Genomic DNA, 21,197 nt, shown 5'->3' on the forward strand with positions numbered 1-21,197 from the left:
TTCAAGTACTTTTTCAATATAAAGTGCTTCCAAAGCCAAGTCACGAGGCAGCATCCTTCGAAGTACTCAACAGACAAGCATATTATTCTCTAATAAGCTCAAGTTTGGTTGCTAGTCCGAAGGAGGGACCGGAGTCTTTATAATAGCTCCCCAATAAATTCAAAAGCATCTTGTAATGTGTTTTTCACAGAATTTGCTGAGAGCACAGGCAAAGGCAGATTTTTTAGACACACTAAAATTTAGCTTTTTTTTTCTTATCCATCTGAACTCAATAAGACCTTTGTCCTGCGATAGAGACAGTGTTGTGATGAAGCAGAGAAGGCAATAAACTCAGACCTAAGAAACTACGCCATCTCGTTCTTGTGTCCAAGGACCGCAAATCGTTGGGGTTAAGTCTCAGTGGGTATCAAATACTAAATATTTCTTATACTAATTGAATATGAATATGATTTTTGAAAAAGGGGAAGTACCTAACGATTTTAGGAAAACCTTAATTAAGCCACTTTATAAGAAAGGTGATAAAAGTGAGTGTGGTAATTATCGAGGCATTAGTCTGGTTTCTGTATGTAGTAAATTACTTAGTAGTATGATACTTTTTAGACTGAGAGATACCGTAGACAAAGTTTTAAGAGAAGAGTGGTGCTGTTTTAGAAAAGGTAGAGGATGTGTCGATTAAATTTTCACTCTTAGGTTAATAACGGAGAATTGCACGAGTTTTCAAAGACCATTGTTCTTCAGTTTTAGAGATTATGAGCAAGCGTTCGATTTTGTTGATACAAGAGCCTTAGCAAAGGTTTTATCCATGTATGGTACGTCAGACGAATACACTAATGTGACTGGTGATATTTGCGAGAATAACACTGCTGCGGTTAAGGTAGGAAATGAGGTTAGCAGGTGGTTTTGTATTAAATCAAGAGTTAAGCAGGGTTGTGTTCTATACCCCTTTCTATGGATTATTTTGATGGACTTTGTTTTAAGGAGCACAAGAAAGGCAATGGGAGACCACGGAATCAAATAGTGAGGGAAAAGTCTCCTGGACTTGGATTATGCTGATGATTTATGCATCCTAGATGAAAGTGTGAGCAAAATGAATGAAGTTTTAGAGGTTTTGCGAGTTCAGTGTGCTAGCTAGAATTGGTTTGAAAATTAATGTTAGGAAGACTAAGTCACTAAGGCTAGGTATAAGTGAAGATGAAAAGGTGACGTTGGGTAATGAAAAGATTGATCAGGTGGGTAGCTTCACTTACCTTGGTAGTATTATTAGTAAAGATGGTGGGAGCAGTGAAGATGTTAAAAATAGAATAGCCAAGGCTCAGGGTGTTTTTTGACAGTTAAAAAAAATCTGGAAGAATAGGAAGATAAGTCTGAAAACCAAGATTAGGATATGAGAAGCTACAGCGGTGATAGTGGTCAAAGATGGCTCTGAAGCATGGACGCTCCGAAAAGCGCATGAAGATTTGGTAGATGTTTTCCAGAGAAATTGCTTAAGAATTGTTCTGGGTACCCGGCTGACTGACCGTATTTCAAACAATAGGCTATACGAAAAATGTGGTTCAATACCCCTCTCTAGGGCTATAATGAAAGAAAGGTTGAGGTGGCTAGGGCACATTGTTCGGATGAAGGATGACAGATTGGTCGTCCCCGTCTGGGGTGGGAGGACGTCATAAAGAAAGATTTAAAGGAAATGGGAACATCGTGGGTGGGTGTAAAAAGGGAGGCTTTGAATAGATTAGGATAGAGGAGGAGCGTGCGTAGCTGTGTTGGCCTCAGGCGGTTTGGTGCTGCGGTGAGTTGTTAGTAGTAGTAGTAGTAAGTCAAGTTCGTCTGAAAAGGCAGATATAACGTGTCTGGGGGGGGACTTGTCGCTAAATCGTAAAGTTGTAGGATTAAGTAAGCGAAAGTTTTAGGAATGGATCTGCAGCCTAAAGTAGGAACTGAGAGGATGTTTTCATGTTCCAACCTCTACTTATTGTCATCTTCCGGATCACTGATTTTTGAATAACTAGACAGATCTAAGTTAAACCGAAGACAGTTAAACCAAGTTAATCTCTAGGAGCTTCATTTTGGCAAAAACAAAAATGCTCTAAATCAGGGGCACATCCAGGGAACAAAGGATTGCAGTCCACTCACTCCCAAGAAAACTCGGTATTTCGTTAGCTTTGTGTACTAGTCCTAGATTCCTGACAAAAATTGTTTCAAATACTGCAATTTCCTACCTTAAAATACATATTCGAAAAACGTTGCGACTTTTTAATTGGACGAACTTATCATAAAAGTAAGAGAAAACGTAAGAGTTCCCCTTGGACCAGAATACTGTCTACGCCTTGCTTGCTGAAGGTGTAGCGACAGGTTCTGATACAGAACATCCTTTGTCACTAAAAACCATTTGCATTGTGCATTCTTCCACATTGGTATATCGGCAAAGTCACATTTTGTAAGAAACGTATTTTGGCCAGTCAAAATGGGTGACATCCTAAGTTTGTTGGCTGAATGTCATATTCTCTGACATGTCATCAGATATCTAATTTCAGTGGGCAGCGGGAATTTCCAAGAATAATTCAAAAAGCCCTAATCTTCCTACAAAATTGGAAATTTTTGGCTGAAAATACAATTTTTGTCTTTTAGAGACCCTCCCTTCTATATAAATGAAAAACACTCTTTGTCAAGTGAAATCAGAATTTTAAGATCCTTCTGGTTCGAGTTTGGCACTTTTTGTACAGCGTTTAATGCCCGCCATAGATGCGCAAGTACACTGGTCCAAAATAGTGATACTTGGATGTAATGCAGGCGAGACTTGTGAACTACATTCACCACCCTGTGACAGTAGACATCCAGTATTATTAAGAAAAGAACTATGTCCTCAAAAATGTCATACTTGTATTACTTCCTACATGATCCACCCTTTTGCGTGAGGTTTTTTAAGGTGCCCCCACTGAAAAAAATTCTAAATATTTGTCTGCCTTACAGTATTTTGTTTTGGTAGTTTTGTGTAATCAAGAACGTCAAAGGGGAAAATAATAAGAGACAACCCAAAGGCTTTAAGATGCGGGTTTGATAAGGAAAGCTTAAATTTAATTGATCAGAATGAGGGTTTCAATGAAAGGTCAAAAATAATTTTTAATTTCAACATGAAATCATCTGTAACCCTCGGATAAAGAGTTTGAAAAGTTGTGAAAATGTTTAAAATCGTGAGAGAAGCAACAATGACAACCCTGATAAAGTGACAGTAGCCATATTTGAATTCAAGACATTATATCTATTTAATAAAAACTTCTCTTGTGGGAACTGTGGCTTCTAATGACACGACAGAACAAGATAGGTCACGATCTTTGAACTCAATGTCAATTCTCAGCAACGAAACGTTTTTTAAGAGATGAATGTAAGTAAATTGATGATTTGTTCAACCACTAATAGAAATAACCCATAAATTAAATTTAAAAAAAAACTTAAAAAAGAATGTTTACGTTTAAAAGCTCAGGGCAGAAAACTTTCCCCTTAGACCAGTAAAATTTCGAAAGCATGGATTGATCATGACACATTAAATAACTATTCAAAGACGAATTCTTATGTCATGACCATCCTATGCTTTGAATCTTAATCTTCAAAAAATTTAATGTTTCCAGTAGAAGAAATAAAATGCATTTTTTACTTTTTAGTTCATTTTGAGAAAAAAGCTTTTTTTCATTATTTTCTCTTTCAATAACTTTATTATAGTCTTTTGTAAATCTTGTAATCAATTTTCGCTTTTCATACTTTTAAAGTTGATTATACATTTTACAGCTATTCAAGGATCTTTCAACACCTTTGCGGTGTTAAAAGGATTTTCATGTCGTTGCGCCTCCTCTCAATACCACGCCTAACTCCTTCAATCCACGAACAACAAAATCACTAGCTGCAACTAGTAAAATACAAAATCCTTTCCGAAATCCAGACACAGTTCAACATAATCGGTGTCATCAAAATTTAGGAGAAGAATACAGATACAAAGGAACACACACACAATAAAAAGAAAGGAATTATAATTAAAAGTCAACATAAGGAACAAAAAAACTAAGAAGTAATCATGCATGGTTTAAATAAACAGCAAGTGCATTTATGAGGAGGACAAGACTTCAGATCCATGGGTATCATCGTTGCTGAAAATGAGCCATAATTGTGGTTTTCCCAAAACATTTCGTATACCGACGGCCGATTTCAAATTTTTCGAAGTCAACCCCTCCCCAAAAAAAGGGAAAATCTTGGATGAGTGTTTGATATGGGTACTTAATGTCACACAAGGAAAGTGTATACAACTTCAATTATTTATCAAACAATAGAAATTAAACTTTGCCAATTATAGCTGATCCACTTAAAGTATACACATTCTTTCTTGCATTGCAATCTCTATAATTAATCAAGTTTTTTTCATGTATTAAATGCAAACATAAGGTCGGTCAAAGTTTTAAGCTTCTTCAACGTCTCCTGGGAACAAAATCAGAGTATTTTTGAACACCAGCGCACCAAAGTTCAATCGTTGGGGGGAGGGAGGATACGCAAGGCGTCTTTCCTCAGGCGTCAAACCAGAAAGTCATCTTTAATGTTATCCAATTTAAAAATTTTCGGGAGGAAGGGTCCAGTGTACCAGCTTAGATGGAAAGTGCTTCATATACTCCCTGCATGCCAGCAGGAGTCCAACTCCGCAATGCCAACTGGCCATACTTTATCTTCAGCCATCTTAGTTTTTCTGCAATCAATGAACAAACATAGCTGAAGAGTTTTGTTCTTTTTTTTACTTTTGTTGATTTACAGTTTAAATCACATGGTGGCAACTGAGGTCACCCAGTCTCATTTGCTTAGCCCGCGGTTTTCAATGTTTTGCACCATGAGTCTTAAAAAATGGCATTAGAATCACCAGTTTCAGAAACCAAACCAGCAACTCTCGAATTCGAATCCAAACCCCAAATTATGAAGCTAGTGTTTCCGGCAGCTTTTTTGGCACACGAGCAGGTATGAGTAATTCATAACCCTGTCCAACACGGTCCGTTAGAATATTCCAACCCCTCTCATTCATTTCATTTCAAAAAAACACTGGTATATATAACTTATAATGCCTTTAATTCCTCCCCCACTCGGAGAAAATTTCTAACATTACTTCAGCGTTTCTTCAGTCGTAAAATTAACAAAACTCAAGTGCATGTTCTACTTTTGTGTAATTAACTGCTTCTATCAACAAGATAGAAAGGCTCTGTGTTTAATTAAGACAATAACAGTATATCCATTCACGCTCGATAATAGAGGTGAATTCATGCATCGATAAAGATATCCTGGGAACATTTCTCGTTTCTTTTCGGAATTTCTACCAGGCCATTATAGATTCCCGACAAACATTAGAAATACGTCAGTCATTTTTATGACGTCCATTAGGAAATGCTTCATCCTCATTCTCTTCTGTCTGTGTTTATTTGGATTCTTTGTTGGAATTACTAGGTGCACATAGCTAGAAGTAGGGGAGGGGTTAAAGATCTAACATCAAAAGGACAATGGGTCCTTCCCACAAATTTGCTTAACGAAGCCTTGAGCGTAAAAAACAAATCCTGACTTATGTGATGCTAGACATCTTTATCATGATTAAGAAAGAGATGGCATTCCTACCACAGAAAGGTGGTAATTTTCTGGAATATTTGTTCAAAAATATTAAAATGTATCAGAATCCAAACCATGGACAGATACAAGATTAGAAAACTTCCTATGTCATACTGCCAAAGTAGAATCTTCGGGGAAGTAGACATGAGTTTTGTTGCTTTCATCTCACTTGTGGGTCTGTTTACCAACAATATGGTACAACTGCTAATTCCACTAACAGCTCATTACAGCAGCAAACCGTCTGAGGCCAACACAGCTGTGCACATTTCTTCTCCAAGCCAATCTGTTTAATGTTTCAATCTCAACTCTCACCCATTTGGCTCGAATTCGCTTTATATCTTTTCTTTTGACATCTTAGATATTGAATATGATTCATACCCCATTGGAGGACGACCTTATCTTTCGTTTGGGCTAAAAAGGCGCAGTTTTTCGTAATTTACCATCTTTCCTCCGCGAAACAAAACCTGGTCATCTTAATCTTTCTTTAATTATTACCCTAGAAAGCAGTATCGAACTTGTTTTGTACATATTACTGCTAAGGTCAGTGAGACAAGTTTCTAAAACTATCCTGGGAAGAGTTCACTTGAAAATATCTACCATAATCTTGTTCAACCTTCCGAAAGGCTCTCGTTTCAGTGCCAAACGTGACTGCTGTCATAACGGTGGCTTCCACTCTCCTAATTTTACATCAAAGACACTTATCTTCCAACTCTTCCAAACTTTTTTTCAGCTACGAAAAGACACTACGCTTTGGCTATTCTGCTTTTTACCTCTTCAACTAATCCACTATGGTGCTAGCTAGGTAAGTGAAGCTATCCACTTCATAGATTTCTTATTTACCTAATATCACCTCTTTATCCTCATTTATTACTAGTCTAAGCAACTTGTATTCCTTACCCTTTATTGGAACAATCGCTTGCCCTCTGAGCTAAAAAAACTCTGGAAATTCAGTCATTTCACAAACATTTTCATCTAGGACTCTAAAACCATGTGTGCAATCTCCATGTTCTCCAATAGACATTTCTGTGTTCCCTAGGGCAAAGTCTATCAAAATAATCCACATAAATAGGAATAAGATACAACCTTCCTTAACTACTCATTTCACACCAAACCTACAATTAATCTCCCTTCCTATCTTAATCACACCATATTTAAATCTAAGAAATATCCTTACATTAAGTTATATGCTTCCTACAGATATCAAGCCTTGGTAATGACTACACTCTTAAATATAAGTTTAATTAAGGCTTTCCAAAAATTACTAGGTTCTTCCCTTCTATCAGAAATTGTACCTGTAATCTTCAGTATTTTATCTTCAAGCTCATAGCCACCATATTTCAAAAACTTATAACCATCCTATCAGTACCGGAGAACTTATAATTTCCCAACCCTTTTAGTGCTGTCTCTAACCCTTCCTTGCAAAATAAATCTTCGTTCATCTGGAAATCCCAAATAAATACGTTAGGTTAGATGGCATACACTCACAACTACTAAAGGAAGCTCACACCCAATTATTACTGCTATTTCAAAAATCTATCAAAACGAAAGTCATTCCAATAGATTGGAAAGTAGCCAATATCTCCCCAAAACATAAAGGAGGAGACAAGAGAAAGGCTTGCAAATATTGTCCAATCAGTATCACGTCTGCTGTAGGAAAAATCCTAAAAGGGATTGGTAATACTGTCGTTGTCAAGCGGTTGGTCACAAACAACCATCTGTCAAACAACAACATGGTTTCTGTCCAGGTAGATCAACTGAAACAAATCTGATTGGCTCGTAAAATTACATAGCCGAGCTCCTTGGCCAAGGCCTTCCAGTAGACAAGAACCTGGTAGACGGCTAAAGCATTTGATTAAGTCTGATATTAAAGTCTTTATTGGAAACTGAAGGCAATAGGAATTGAAAAGGGTGTGGTGCACTTGACTATGATCATCTTGATGCAACGAAAGCAGGGGGTCAGAGTTAATAGTGAGCTTGGTATGCCCTACATTTCTGAAATAACAGGGGTCTTAAGCGATATGCCTCGAGGAACTGTTTTGGGGTCTACATTCTTCAATATATATATATATATATCAGTGACGTTCCGAGAAACGTTACAACAAACGGCCTTTACTCAGACGACTCAAAACTTATCAGACCTGTTGATACTCAGGAGGGTGTAGCCTCTAAACATTAAAAATCTCGACAACATTGGGATATGAAAGCTCGAGTTTAGTGTTGAAAAGTGCAAGGTTCTCCACTTTGTAAAAAAAAATAACCCAGGACTACCATACTCAATGGCTAGAGATGCTGGTGTAAGACAGCCTATTCCCAAGAGTATTTCAGAATAAAATCGGGAGTTCATTGCCGATGAAGACCTTAAATTCAACCACCACACCAAAGCTGCAGTAGCAAAGGCAAACCAAACACTTGGTATCACCAAACGCACAATTACAAGTAGATCTCCTGCAAATGTAACTAAGCTTTACAAGATCCTGGCGAGATCAAGATTAGAGCTCAGAGATTGTGTTGCCACACCAATTATTGAAATAAACCAGATGGCTCTCAAATCTATCCAAAGATGGGCAACAAAATGTGTAAAATGCTTTAAAGCTAAGAAATATATGTTGACAGCAGAGCCTTAAGCTACCAAAATTAACATATTGTCAATGAGGAGGTGACATGATAATAACCTACAAACTGTTCCGGTCGGACAATAAAGAGCTGTTCCAGCCTGCTCAATTGTCAAGAACCAGAAGTCATCTACCAAACCTGCTCCACAAGACTGCCAACACAAAATTGGGGGACCATTTTCTCTCCAACCAGATCATAAGTATGTGGAATGGTCTAAGCAAGACGACTGTGAATTCACCAACGATTGACAGCTTCAAAGTCAATCTCAACAAAGATTGGGTGAAAAAAAAAACAAAGCTCTTACAATGGCAAGCAGGAGATGTCCCAGTGCCCTATCTTTGTTAAGTGATCACTATCACTTTTAAGATTTAAGGTAATTGTAAGGGCATTAGTGAATATTCTTTCTATATCACTTCTTTTCTATATGATTTACAGCAATTCCACATCTTTATAACTCACACTTTAATCCCTTCTCTACTGCCCTTGCTTTGCACTTACTCTCACAGAATCTATTGCTTAGAAACATCTCATGCAAAATACATCTTCTTCCAAGCTTAAAAGTGTTTTCATTAATAGTCCTAGCTGTTTTTCTGGCTTTCCTTCTTAATACACCTTAGAAACTATTTACCAAAACCTATCCATCCATCTTCTACATTATCAAATGGTAAAGTCTCAGATTCATATCTGGCTGTTATTTAAAGATGCTCGCAAATTCACATCCTTGGAGTCTAAATCACAGTCATAACTGCCTCAGAGGTAATTACCCTTCGTAAAGTTCAGCTTGGAATCAACTATAGATGCTAATCCAAGGTATGATTTACTTTTAGTATGAGGAACAGCTCTCCTATATAACATGGTGTCTTGTATGAATGCTGCCAGTCTTTGATTTAAAAATAAATATAATCTACAAGGTTAGCTGCCTGACCATCATGCAAGCATCAAAATTAATCGCTTTTTATTTTTATTATAGATAATAATAAAATCATTATGTTAATTATAAAAGAATAGACGACTTAATGCCTCGTATTAGGACAGGAGTAGGATTTAACAAACATAGAAAAAGGAAAAAAATGAGTTGTACAATGGAAATTCGTTCTTGTTGAAGTCATCCATTTTGAAAATTAACTTAATACAACCAAGCTAATATAACAGCCTAATATTACCAACTTGGATTCCCCTGAACAAGGGCACCATAGGGGGAAGGGTGTGGCTCTCCCTCCCAAAATTCCAAGGCGTTGGCACACAGTGCCAATGCCTTGGAACTTTGGGAGTCTTTGACGTCTTAATTCACCTTATATGTCTGCATTTGTCAGCACACTGGACGATTTTGTTGGTGCATTCTTTACCCCCCCCCCCCGCCCAAAATCCTAGCTCCACCCCTGCCCATTAGACATTAGAAGGCAGTAGAATCAATTTTATCTTCTGGATTTCTAAAATATCTTGTGTATGAACCAGATATTCAGGTGTAAAGCAACTCTTTTTCTAACTACAGATAACTTGCTTAAAATTGCCATTAGTTCTCATGTAGAATCATATTAATCTGTTAAATTTTCTAATAACTGTTCAAAACTAGTTCAAATAACTAATAGCTTCTAATAACTAGGTTCAAATTTCTCGAAAAATACTCTATCATTCAGGAGTTTACTCCTGAACTCTATCATACGTACTCTATCATATATTGAGTTTCATTTTTAAAGCAGTTCTGATTTTGTCCTCATTATTTAGGTCCTCATGTCCTCATCTGTCCACATAAAGTTATTAATGTTTGAAGTTAATTATCAATTTTGTTATCAAAAGGATTGGCTTATTATGCTGATTCCAAATATATAAGATCCATCAGGTTTTGTGTGACCCATCAAAAGCTACAATCCTGACAATATTAGCCTGATTTTTGAGAATAGGGGGAAACACCCCTAAAAATCAAGGAATCTTAATGAAAATCACACCCTCAGATTCAGCATATCATAGAACTCTACTGTATATGTTTAAAGCTCCAATATACAAAAATGTGGGATTTTGCTTTTTTTTTGCCTGGGAGAAAGATCATGGATGCTTTTTTTTGTTGTTTTTTTTCAGCAGTGATCGTATCGCACGAATGCTCCTACAAGATGTGGTTCAATACCGCTTTCTAGGTCTATAATGAAAGAAAGGTTGAGGTGATTAGGGCATGTTGTGCGGATGAAGGATGACAGATTGCTAAAGATTGTTCTTTTTGGTCAACCATCTAGGGCTAAACGAAAAGCTGCTCGTCCCTGTCTGGGATGGGAGGACGTCATAAAGAAAGATTTAAAGGAAATGGGAACTTCGTGGGTGGGTGTAAAAAGGGAGGCTTTGAATAGATTGGGGTGTAGGAGGAGCGTGCGTAGCTGTGTTGGCCTCAGGCGGCTTGGTGCTGCGATGAGTTGTTAGTAGTAGTAGGCTCAACATATTAGCCCTGGAAAAAGTCACCCTGCCGTCCCAGCTGAATTCGAATATTGCCAGTAAGATAGCCACAGCCTATCATAGGCAGCGCAATAGCGCTGCCTAAGTGAAGAACAATGTTAGCACAATGTGTGTTTTTTTATTGTTTTTTTTTTTTGTTTAGACCAGGGCACTTCGTATTGAAGGAGTTGTCGTATAAAATTCGAATATGGCCTCAATTGATTGGAAATTGGAATGGCTTGTGCCCTTTTTAATAGTCGAAAGTGATTGGAATGCAACTAACACTCCTTCCATGCCCATCATTTCCCCAAACACATCCAATCAAATTTTGAGATAGCCATTTTGTTCAACGTAGTTGATTTCCAGATGGAAATTATGTTTTTGAGGAGGACCCTCAGGCAAGGGTTTTAAGTTATGCCAAGGGGGCATATAAGGTTTTTATAGAAGGCGTTGTTGTAAAAACTTCAAAAAGGGCTCATTCGATAGTAAATTGAAATGGCTAGTGCCCTTTTTTATAGTCGAAAGTGATTGGAAGGCAACTAACACCCCTCCCACACCCACCATTTCCCCGAACACATCCAATAAAAATTTTGAGATAACCATTTTGTTCAACGTAGCTGAAAAGTCCAGAAATTATGTCTTTGAGGATGACACTCCCCCCACATCCCTCAGTGCAAGGGTTGAAAGTTATGCCCTGGGGGCATATAAGGTTTTTATAGGAAGCATTGTCGTGATAACTTCAAAAAGGGCTCATTCGATTGAAAATTGAAAGGGCTAGTGCCCTTTTTAATAGTCAAAAGTGATTGGAGGGCAACTAACTCCCCTCTCACGCCCACCATTTCCTCAAACACATCCAATCAAAATTTTGAGATAGCCTCAAAATTTTGAGGTTTAAAAAAAGCCTCTTTTCCATACCATTCAAGAGGTAAAGATCTTGGTACTTTTTTTAAAGTTTTTGGCAGTTTCTTTTTCTTGTTAAGATTAGTCCAATATTACCTGTAAGTTGTAAAAGCAAGTCAGAAACTAGAAGCCAACTTACCAGTTGTCTACTGTAGCCGCTAATCCTCTCCTTGATTTTTATCAATTATATTTACTCAACTTCAATATATATATATATATATATATATATATATATATATATATATATATATATATATATATATATATATATATATATATATATATATGTTTTGAAAAAGTATTGGGTATCTTCCGCCAAGTTTTCCAGAGCCCAAGTTTTCCTATATGAAGTAACTGTAAGGGGCATGTTTATTTTTTAATATAATTTAAATAAAACACGTTACAGTCAGCATAACTAAAATAAAACATTCCAGTGTTTGAACCTTTTTAATAGTCAAAGTGAATTGAAGGCAACTAACGCCCCACTCACGCCCACAGTTTCCCCAAACACATCCAATCAAAATTTTGCGATAGACATTTTTTTCAACATAGTTGAAAATGATGGAAATTAGGTTTTTCCCAGCGTTATCATAGAAACTTCAAAAAGGACTCATTCAATTGGGAACTGAGAGGACTAGTGCCCTTATTAATAGTCAAAAGCGATCGGACGGCGAATGCCCCCCCTCGCCCATCATTTCCCCAAACACTTTCAATCAACGTTCTGATATAGCCATTTTGTTGAACGTAGTTAAAGGGTCCGAAAATTATGTTTTTGAGTATGAAAACCCCCTCACAGCCCTCAGGGCTAAGGTTGTAAGTTATGTCCTGGGGGCATATAATGTTTTTATAGAAAGTGTTGTCGTAAAAACTTCAAAAATGGCTCTTTCAATTGGAAATTGGGAGGGCTATTGCCCTTTTTAATAGTCGGAAATAATCGGAGGGATAATTCCCCCCCCCCCACTCATCATTTCCCCAAACATTTCCAATCAACATTTTGATAAGGCCATTTTGTTCAACGTAGTTGAACAAAATGAAAAAGAGATCTGGATATTATGTCTTTGAGGATGACAACCCTCCCCCCATAGCCCTTCGGATCAGGGTGGTAAGTTATGCCCTTGGGGCAAATAAGGTTTTTATAGAAAGTTTTGTTGTAGAAGCTTCAAAAAGAGCTCATTCGATTGAAAATTGACAGGACTAGTGCCTTTTTTATTAGTCAAAAGTGATCAGAGAGCAAATGACTCCCCTCCCACGCCTATCATTTCCCCAAATGCTTCCGATCAAAATTTTGATATAGCCATTTTGTTCAGCCTATCAGAAAGGTCTGGAAATCATGTCTTTGAGGATAACAAATCCCCCCAGCCCTAAGGGCAAGGATTGTAAGTTATGCCCTGGGGACATATAGAGTATTTATAGAAAGTGTAGTCATATAAACTTCGGAGGGGGCTCATTGGATTGGTAGTCAGACACTCTAATGCTCTTTATAAGAGTCATAGTGATCGGACGGCAGCTACCCCCTCCCCCCCCCACACACACACGTTGTATTGTCCCGAAATGCATATAATAGAAATTTTTAGATAGTCATTCTATTCAAAAATAGTCTAAATATCATATAACAAGGCTTTTGGGGTTGAAACGAACCCCAAAAATTAGGGGCAAAGGTTGTAAGTTATGCCTAGGGGGGATTAAAGGTTTTTATGGAAGGGATGGTCGTTTAACTTCAGAAGAGGCTCAGTCCTTCTCCCTGAAAAAGACTATTTCAATATAAAACAAACAGAAATTAATCAAAATAAACTTGTTGCACAAAATGAGTTTTTCAAACAAAAGGAAAGAACTCCATTGAACCAAAAACGAACAAAAATAAAATCAAGTAATCTTCCAAGCATACAACTACCACAAATCAATATCAATAAATAAATGAAACCCAAAAAAAACAGAAATTAAAATAAGTCACAACTCAAAACGAGCAGAAATTAATCTGAGTAGGGTTTTAAACCCTACGCTTTCTAAAAGCCAGAATATAATTTGTACTTTACTGAAAAAATTCTTTTAAATATTTTCACCTTTATAACCTTAGGAAATCAAAATTAATTAAGATTTTAAGGAATAAATATTAGCATATGTATATTAAACTGACAATGCACATTTTTTTCAGTAAATGCATTTCAATTTTTTTCAGTAAAGTACAAATTGTATTCTGGCTTTTAGAAAGCAGAGGGGTTTATAACCCTACACAGATTCATATCTGCTCGTTTAGAGTTTAACTTATTTTATTTTCTATTTGTGTTGGGTTTCATTTATTTATTGATACTGATTTGCGGTAGTTGCATGCTTGGTAGATTATTTGATTCTATTTTTGTTCGTTTTGGGTTTAATGGAGTTCTTTACTTTTTTTGAAAAACTTATTTAGTGCAAAAAGTTTTTTGATTAATTTCTCAAAAGAAATACTAGCCCAGGCTGAAGCTTGATTCATCCAAATTATGAATAAGTACCGGCCATCATGTTCAGCTCAAGCCCAAAAAACTGGCCACTGACAGGGGGCTGTCAGCCCAAATAACCATTCCCCTGTCTGTATCTATTGTTTATCCCAATAATTTATCAAATTCAATCAATACTTTTTCCAGTTCAAATAATTCACAACACAACTTAAGTAAGGATAAGGATGAGAAACCATTAAGCCTGGCAAGCACAAATGTAGACTGCATGACTAACAAACTGCCTGAAATAAAAATTATCATTGATAGCCTTGAAATTGATATTTTCTGTTTACTGAGATCAGTCCCACAAATTTTGTCATCCCTTTGGATATTTCTCATATTCAAATCCTTGACTACAACGTTATATCTAACCTCTTAACAAATGGATGCAGAAGAGGAGTTGTTATTTACATTAGAGAAGCTATCAAGGTACAACAAATAAAATTTCCCTTTTTTTTCAGTGATTGTGTTTGGGTTCAGAGTCTTTTTGTTGAGTGTCATTTATCAACCAGAAAGCTTATTATTGGATCCATATATCAGAGTCCCTCGGCTCCTAATCAGATTGAGTCACATAAAATTCGTGTTGATTTACTATTTATAGTGTGTTATAAACAACCTAATTCAATTATTTTAACAGGCGACTTTAATATGCCTGATGTCAATTGGATTGACGGATACAGCTTGATTGGTAATAATAACCAGTACTAACTACAATAAATGCCCTAGCAGATCTTAACCTGTTTCAGCTGGTTGATCAGCCTACTCGTTTTAGAGAGGGTCAGGTCCCTACACTTTTAGATTTGATTCTATTAAATAATCCCAATATTTACCAGTCAATGGAGTACTTACCGGCTGTTGGGTCATTAGATCATTTAACCTTGCATATTTCATTATCAGTGCCTCCTATACCAAATAATAAAATCAAAAGAACCTTCACTGATTATGCAATGATTAGAGAAGAGTTGTCAATAATGCGCTGGAAAAGTTTAATTAAGAATAATGATCCTGTACAGTCATGGTCAAATTTCAAGATGAAACTCATAGAGTTAGAGAAGAAATGTACAACAGTAACTTATAAAAATAGGCCAAGAACTTTACCAACAATGACAAGAGAGTTTAAGTGGTGCATTTGACAAAAAAATAAATTTTGGGCCCTTTATAAAAGGACAAAGGAAGAGAGTCATCTAAAAGCATTCCAAAAATTCCGTAATAAGCTAAGAAATGTTACTCGAAAGCTACTAGCTGATCATGAAAAGAAACTGGCTGTGGGAGTAAAAAAGAATCCAAAGAGTTTCTGGAGGTATGTGTTGTCATCAAACCCTGGAAGGCGCAAATCCATCAACTCGTTTCTGATAATGGATTAACATTGAATAACCCTCTAGACGTTGCTAATTGTTTCAATTCTACTTTTGCAAATAACTTCTCAAGTGCCACCCTTACCTACTGACCAGATCTATTACTAAAGAAATGCCTGAAGTTGAAATAGATCAGCAACTAGTGCTAAATAAGCTGATTAAACAAAATCCTAACAAATCAAGAGGACCTCATGGTATTCACTCTAGGCTTCTCAAAGAAATAGCCCCTTTAATTGCCTTGCCTTAGCTGATATTTTCAATATGTCACTGAAATTAAAAATAATACCTGATGACCAGCATATGGCAAATTTTATACCCATTTTCAAAAAAGGAGGATAAATCCAGGCCTAAAAACTACCGTCCTATTAGCCTTACTTCTGTGTTGGCCAAGATAATCGAGGGGATATTGAGTGACTCTGTTGCCAAACATCTTGATGATAATGATCTAATTACCAGTAATCAGCATAGCTTCAGACATAATATTGTTCCATCCAGAAAGGGCTTAATCCAATCATATGATATTGTCACTAAACTCATAGATCAAGACCTCCCAGTAGATATTGTACTTCTGGATATGGCAAAAGCATTCAATAAAGTTGACCATAATTACTTGTTGATTAAATTACAGGCTTATTGCATAAATAGCCATGTAGTAGATTGGATTGGTGCCTTTTTGAGTGGAAGGTTGCAGAGAGTTTTTGTAACTGATGAAAATGGAAATCAAGTGTATTCTAATCCAACATCAGTCATTAGTGGAGTACCTCAAGGAAGTGTACTTGGTCCAATTCTGCTTAATATTTTTATCAATGATTGTTCCAGTACAGTCCAAAGCAATATTACATTATATGCTGATGATTGCAAACTCATTGGACCAGTGGGAGATGGGAATCAGGCAGACCTTAATCACCTTGCTCATTGGGATCATAAATGGCTAATGTACTATAACCCACTGAAGTGCAAAGTTACCCCCATGGGACCAAACAATCCTATGCAGACATATACAATGCAAAATGCTTCAGGTCAAGTTATTTGGACTCAGTAGATAATGAGAGAGACCTGGGTGTAGTTGTGGATAAACAGCTTAAATTCCACTGTCACACAAAAGCACAGGTCTCTAAGGATAATCGAGCTCTTGGTCTCATCAAACAAACAATTACTTCTCGCCATCCCTTGGTAGTTAAAAATTTGTACACAGCTCTTGTTCGCCCTCATCTGGAGTTTGGTTACCCAGTCAGCAACTCTTTATATAAAAGTGACATTACATTATTAGAAGAAGTTCAAGGAGATCTACTAAATTATCAGCTCCTCATAAAGATATGACATACCCTGACCACTTGAAGAAACTTAACCTGCCCTCATTAGTTTACCGACGCCAAAGGGGGGATGTAATTGCATTGAAGAATTTATTTCACAATAATATGATAGACCCGTTATTCATATTTACATTATATCTTTCAACAAGGGGTCATTCATTAAAACTGCAAAGGAAACATATAAAAAGATGAGAGACAGAACTTTTTTTCTATTTTTTCAGCCTAAAACAGTCTTTCTGATTCTACTGTTTCAACTTCCTCTATAAATTCTTTTAAAAAGGCTGTTGATTTTGAGTGGGCAAGTGTCGAGTGTAAATATCACTGGAATGCTCCTGTGATATTCAGATAACATCATTTCCAACCCAGCGAGAACTACAGGAGGTTATAGCCACCTTAACTCGCTGGCAAGTGCAATTTAAGGTAAGTCACCAAAGGGATTGAAGAGCAGCTAACCCCCTCCCATGCCCATATTGTCTTCAAAGTTGTCTGATCCAAATTTTGAAATGGGCATTTTATTCAACATAGTTGAAAGGTTCGATAGCTATCTCTTTGAGGATAATAGTACCCCTCACAGCCCCTGGGGAAAGGGCTGCAAGTTACACCATTGTTTACGTATAATATTTTTCAGCAATGATGGAATGATCCAAAGGGAATTTTACAGGGGAGGGGGGGCTTTTTATGCAGGAGGAACTTACCATAGAGGGGTTTCCCAGACAGGGGGGAATTTTTCATGACAGGGAAGCCTGATTTACGAACATTATTTGAAAAATGATCAGAAATTAAATAAAAAAAGTTTTTTCAACTGAAAGTATGAAGCAACATTAAAACTCAAGACAACGAGAAATTATTCCATATATGTAAGGTTTGTCCCCTCCTCAATACCTTGTTCTTTACAATAAAGTTTGACTGTTTGTCCCATTTTCTTAAGAACAACTCCTGAAACACAAGGGCCATTTAATTAGAACAAAAGTGCTAATAGAAAGTTCAGCATGAAGAGCAAGGTATTGAGGAGGGGGCAATCCCTTCATATACAGAATATTTTCTGTTCATTTTGAGTTTTAATATTGCTCCTTACTTTCAGTTGAAAAAACTTGTCTGTTGTTTTTTTTATCCAAAATGAACCACAATAAAAATGCATAATCAAGCTGATCAGATAAACAAAATTGCCACTAATAAAAATAAGGCTATTAGTTTATAGTGAACTTCATTTTAATTGTATATTCTTTACCCCTCTCAAAGGGTAAATGTCATTGTTTCTGGTGCCCACTAGCAGCAAGAACTTGACTTAATATTACTAAAAAAAAAAAAATTACTCCTTTATGATGCATTTTGAGCCTTTGTTTTCCTTCTTTTTTTGCTTAAAGTTTCGAATTATACTTCTTAATTTAGTTTTTGGACAAAAGGCTTTTTTCTATCTATTGATTGTTTCTCTGTCTCTTAATTATTTTTGATTCAAAATGAAAACTGGGCATTTTTAAAGCTTTTGATAAACATCAATAAAGTATTACCTATCTATCTGACATGTCAGTTCATTGGTTTTGATAGTGTTACTCATTTTTCCTCCTCTACAACAATTTTAAGTGGTGTCCCCTAGGGTTCTATTCTTAGACAAAGTCTCTTTAACTTCTGAATTAATGATGTTCTAAATCTTCTATCAAACCTCATCACTATTAATGTTCATGATTCTAAATTGGAGGGTAAAGCTGCCAAAACTCCTTATTTACAATCTATCCAGATTGACCTTTACAATCTTGTAAGTTGGGCTGATACATGGCTCCTTGCCTTCAATAATGGTAAATCTTATGTGCTCCATTTTGGGAGACATAATCCTCACCAGCAGTATTTCCTCCAAGGTAATGTTCTTTACACAATTTCTGAAGAAAGAAACCTTAGCTATTATTGACAACAGACTGAATTTCGGCGCCCATGCCAGGACTAAGTCAATGTCTGCCTTTTGATCTCTTTCCATTATCAAAAGGACAACCTCAAGCCATAGGTATAGCCATGACTTGGGCTGAAACGTCTTTGGTATCAATTTTTTTCAATAAGGGTAAAGAAGTCCTAGAAAAGTGCAGCACAAAGCAGCTAAGATGATCAGTAGATTACACCAAGTATTTTGAGTATGATAAACTTGTTCAAAAACAAAATCCTGTCAATTTGAATTAAATCATACAAAAACTTGAAATGATTATAAATGTCATCATGATTTTTTGGAAACTTATGTTTGCAGGAGGGGGTTATTTGGACAACCACTTCCTCAAAATCTAGAGAGTTTCACAGTGCTTCCTGTTGCTCCTCCCCCCAACAATTTGAAAAAATATTATATATCCCATGCCCCTTGACTATATAGATATAGACCCCCCCGCCCCCCAATAAAAATGCTGAAGCTATGCCCCTGAGCTTGACAATACCTTCTAAGTAGATGTTCAAAGCCCTGGATTCATTTCTGAAAGTTTTATTCATCTAACTCAATCACTTTCCAAGATAGCAAGCAGCCTCTGCACTAGCCTCTATACTACATTAGAATTTTGGCAGGTAAAAATTATCAAATAGAAGCTCTCCAGAAGGAGACATGCTAGAACAAAAAGAGAGACATTTTAGATTGTTAATTTTATGGTTTTGTTTGTTTTGTTTTTTTTTATAATTCATCCCTAGTCTCTCTCCAATAGTCTCAAATAGCCCTATGATACAAACCTATAATTAGAGCTGTTGAGAAGGAAACATGTTTAAAATAAGCAATACTAGCTTCATAATATGCAGAGTAATTGTAGTTAACACATTTTGACTGCAATTCTACTACCCTCCCCCCCCCCAATGTGCAAATATATAGCTCAACTTATATATTTTCATGTGTTGATTCAATTTATTGGTACATGGTTGAAAGAAGAGTGACACATGGTAAATATACAATTTGGGATATAGGCTTATATTTGGATAGTGAGGGGAAGGGGTAAAGTAAGTGGAATTACAGTCAAATTGTGTCAACTAGGCCTACAATTTTCTATATATCATAAAGTATGAGTTGCTTTCTTAACATGTTTCCTTCTCAACAGCCCTTAGTTTTAGGCTTAGGCTATATCTAGCCCTAGGTTATATAAAAAGAAACCAAAAAATGATGGAATTTTGGTAAATTTTTACCAAATCATATTATTGAGTAACAACTAAAGTGAATATACCATTTGATGCCCTTTTTTATGCTGATTACAAATATAATAATCATTTAGGATTTTGGAATATATTTTAATGAACAAGGTTAAAAGCAGAAGTTGTGTAAGGTAAGCAGTGATTTATATTTATGATAGTAATATAAGATGAAATATGAGTTAAAAACAACTAGTAATGTGCAGTAATTTACCATTATATAGAGGGGGGGATGAGTGGAGGTAGGTACTTCAAAGTACCTTCCCGGGACAAGCCTTAGCATGTACATCCATCCCTGAAAGTTTCATTTTCCTAACCCAACCCCTTTCCAAGATAGCCAAAAGTAACTAAAGTAGAATTTTACCATAATCATTTCTATCGGAAATGAATTTTAGCCCCCCCCCCTAACCTAACCCCTACCCCCAAATGTGCAAATATATATCCTGAATTGACAAATATAGGGGAGGGGGCTAAAATTCATTTACGATAGAAATGATTATTATGTCCTTAATCAGCATAAAAAAGGCATCAAATGGTATAGGTTCCTATTCACTTTATTTGTACGTCAATAATATGATTTGGTAAAAATTTACTGGAATTTTTACTTTAAAATATGCAACAAGAATCAGATAATTGTATTTTCTTGTTTTTTTGCCCGTGTTTACCTGTTTTTGGATCAACTGTCATCAATTATTAGGCCATATTAGTAACAAAACTATAAAAATGAACACAAATAGAAATCTAAAAGTATACCTCTTTTTGTTCTAGCATGTCTCTATTTGAAGTGCTACTATCCTAGAACTTTACCTTTTGCAGCACCCAAGCCTACCATATCTGGAAAAGTATTGAATCGGGAACAGCTTTGCTGAATCTTGCACGGGTGGGCTATGAGCAACCTACAGCAGTGGATAAAAATAGCCTATTTACGGGACATTAAAAATAACTCACCAATTTCATCCATTTGTTTCTATATGATAATAAAGTCGATCACCTCCTCTCACGTAATTTTCTCACAAAATCAAACCACAATTTGTCGAAAAAAAACCACAAAAGATAAAAATTAAAGAATACTTCCCTGATTTTTTCTATTCGGATAAGATATATTTATTTTAGAACACAGAAAGCATATGAAGTTTTGAATAAAAAAGGTTTGAGGAGGGTGTGTAGCTGTGTTGGCTTTAGCTGGCTTGGCGCTGCCATTTCTGGCGTAAGCAGAGGGGTACCAAGAGGACATTGGCCCCCGGGAAGTATTCTCATTAAGTTTTGTAACAACAAAGCTCAAAGTAGCATATGAACCCCCTCCCTAAGCAGTTTTTTTGCTGCAGTGAGTTTTTAACAGTGGTAGGATATTAGTTTTT

General features: G+C 36.3%; 1 long non-coding RNA gene across 1 annotated transcript in view; it reads right to left on the reverse strand.

Moving 5' to 3' along the window:
- Window positions 1–20,919, reverse strand: part of LOC148954381 (uncharacterized) — a 92,830-nt gene extending 71,911 nt beyond the window's left edge. The window contains exon 1 of the long non-coding RNA XR_016141507.1: window positions 20,788–20,919. This is a non-coding gene — a long non-coding RNA (uncharacterized LOC148954381). The remainder of the gene's footprint in view (window positions 1–20,787) is intronic.
- Window positions 20,920–21,197: the final 278 nt, after the last annotated feature.

Source organism: Artemia sp. Qi Xiang Cuo, chromosome 3 (genome assembly GCF_049724085.1).
Source record: "Artemia sp. Qi Xiang Cuo chromosome 3, ASM4972408v1, whole genome shotgun sequence".
NCBI classification, from domain to species: domain Eukaryota; kingdom Metazoa; phylum Arthropoda; class Branchiopoda; order Anostraca; family Artemiidae; genus Artemia; species Artemia sp. Qi Xiang Cuo.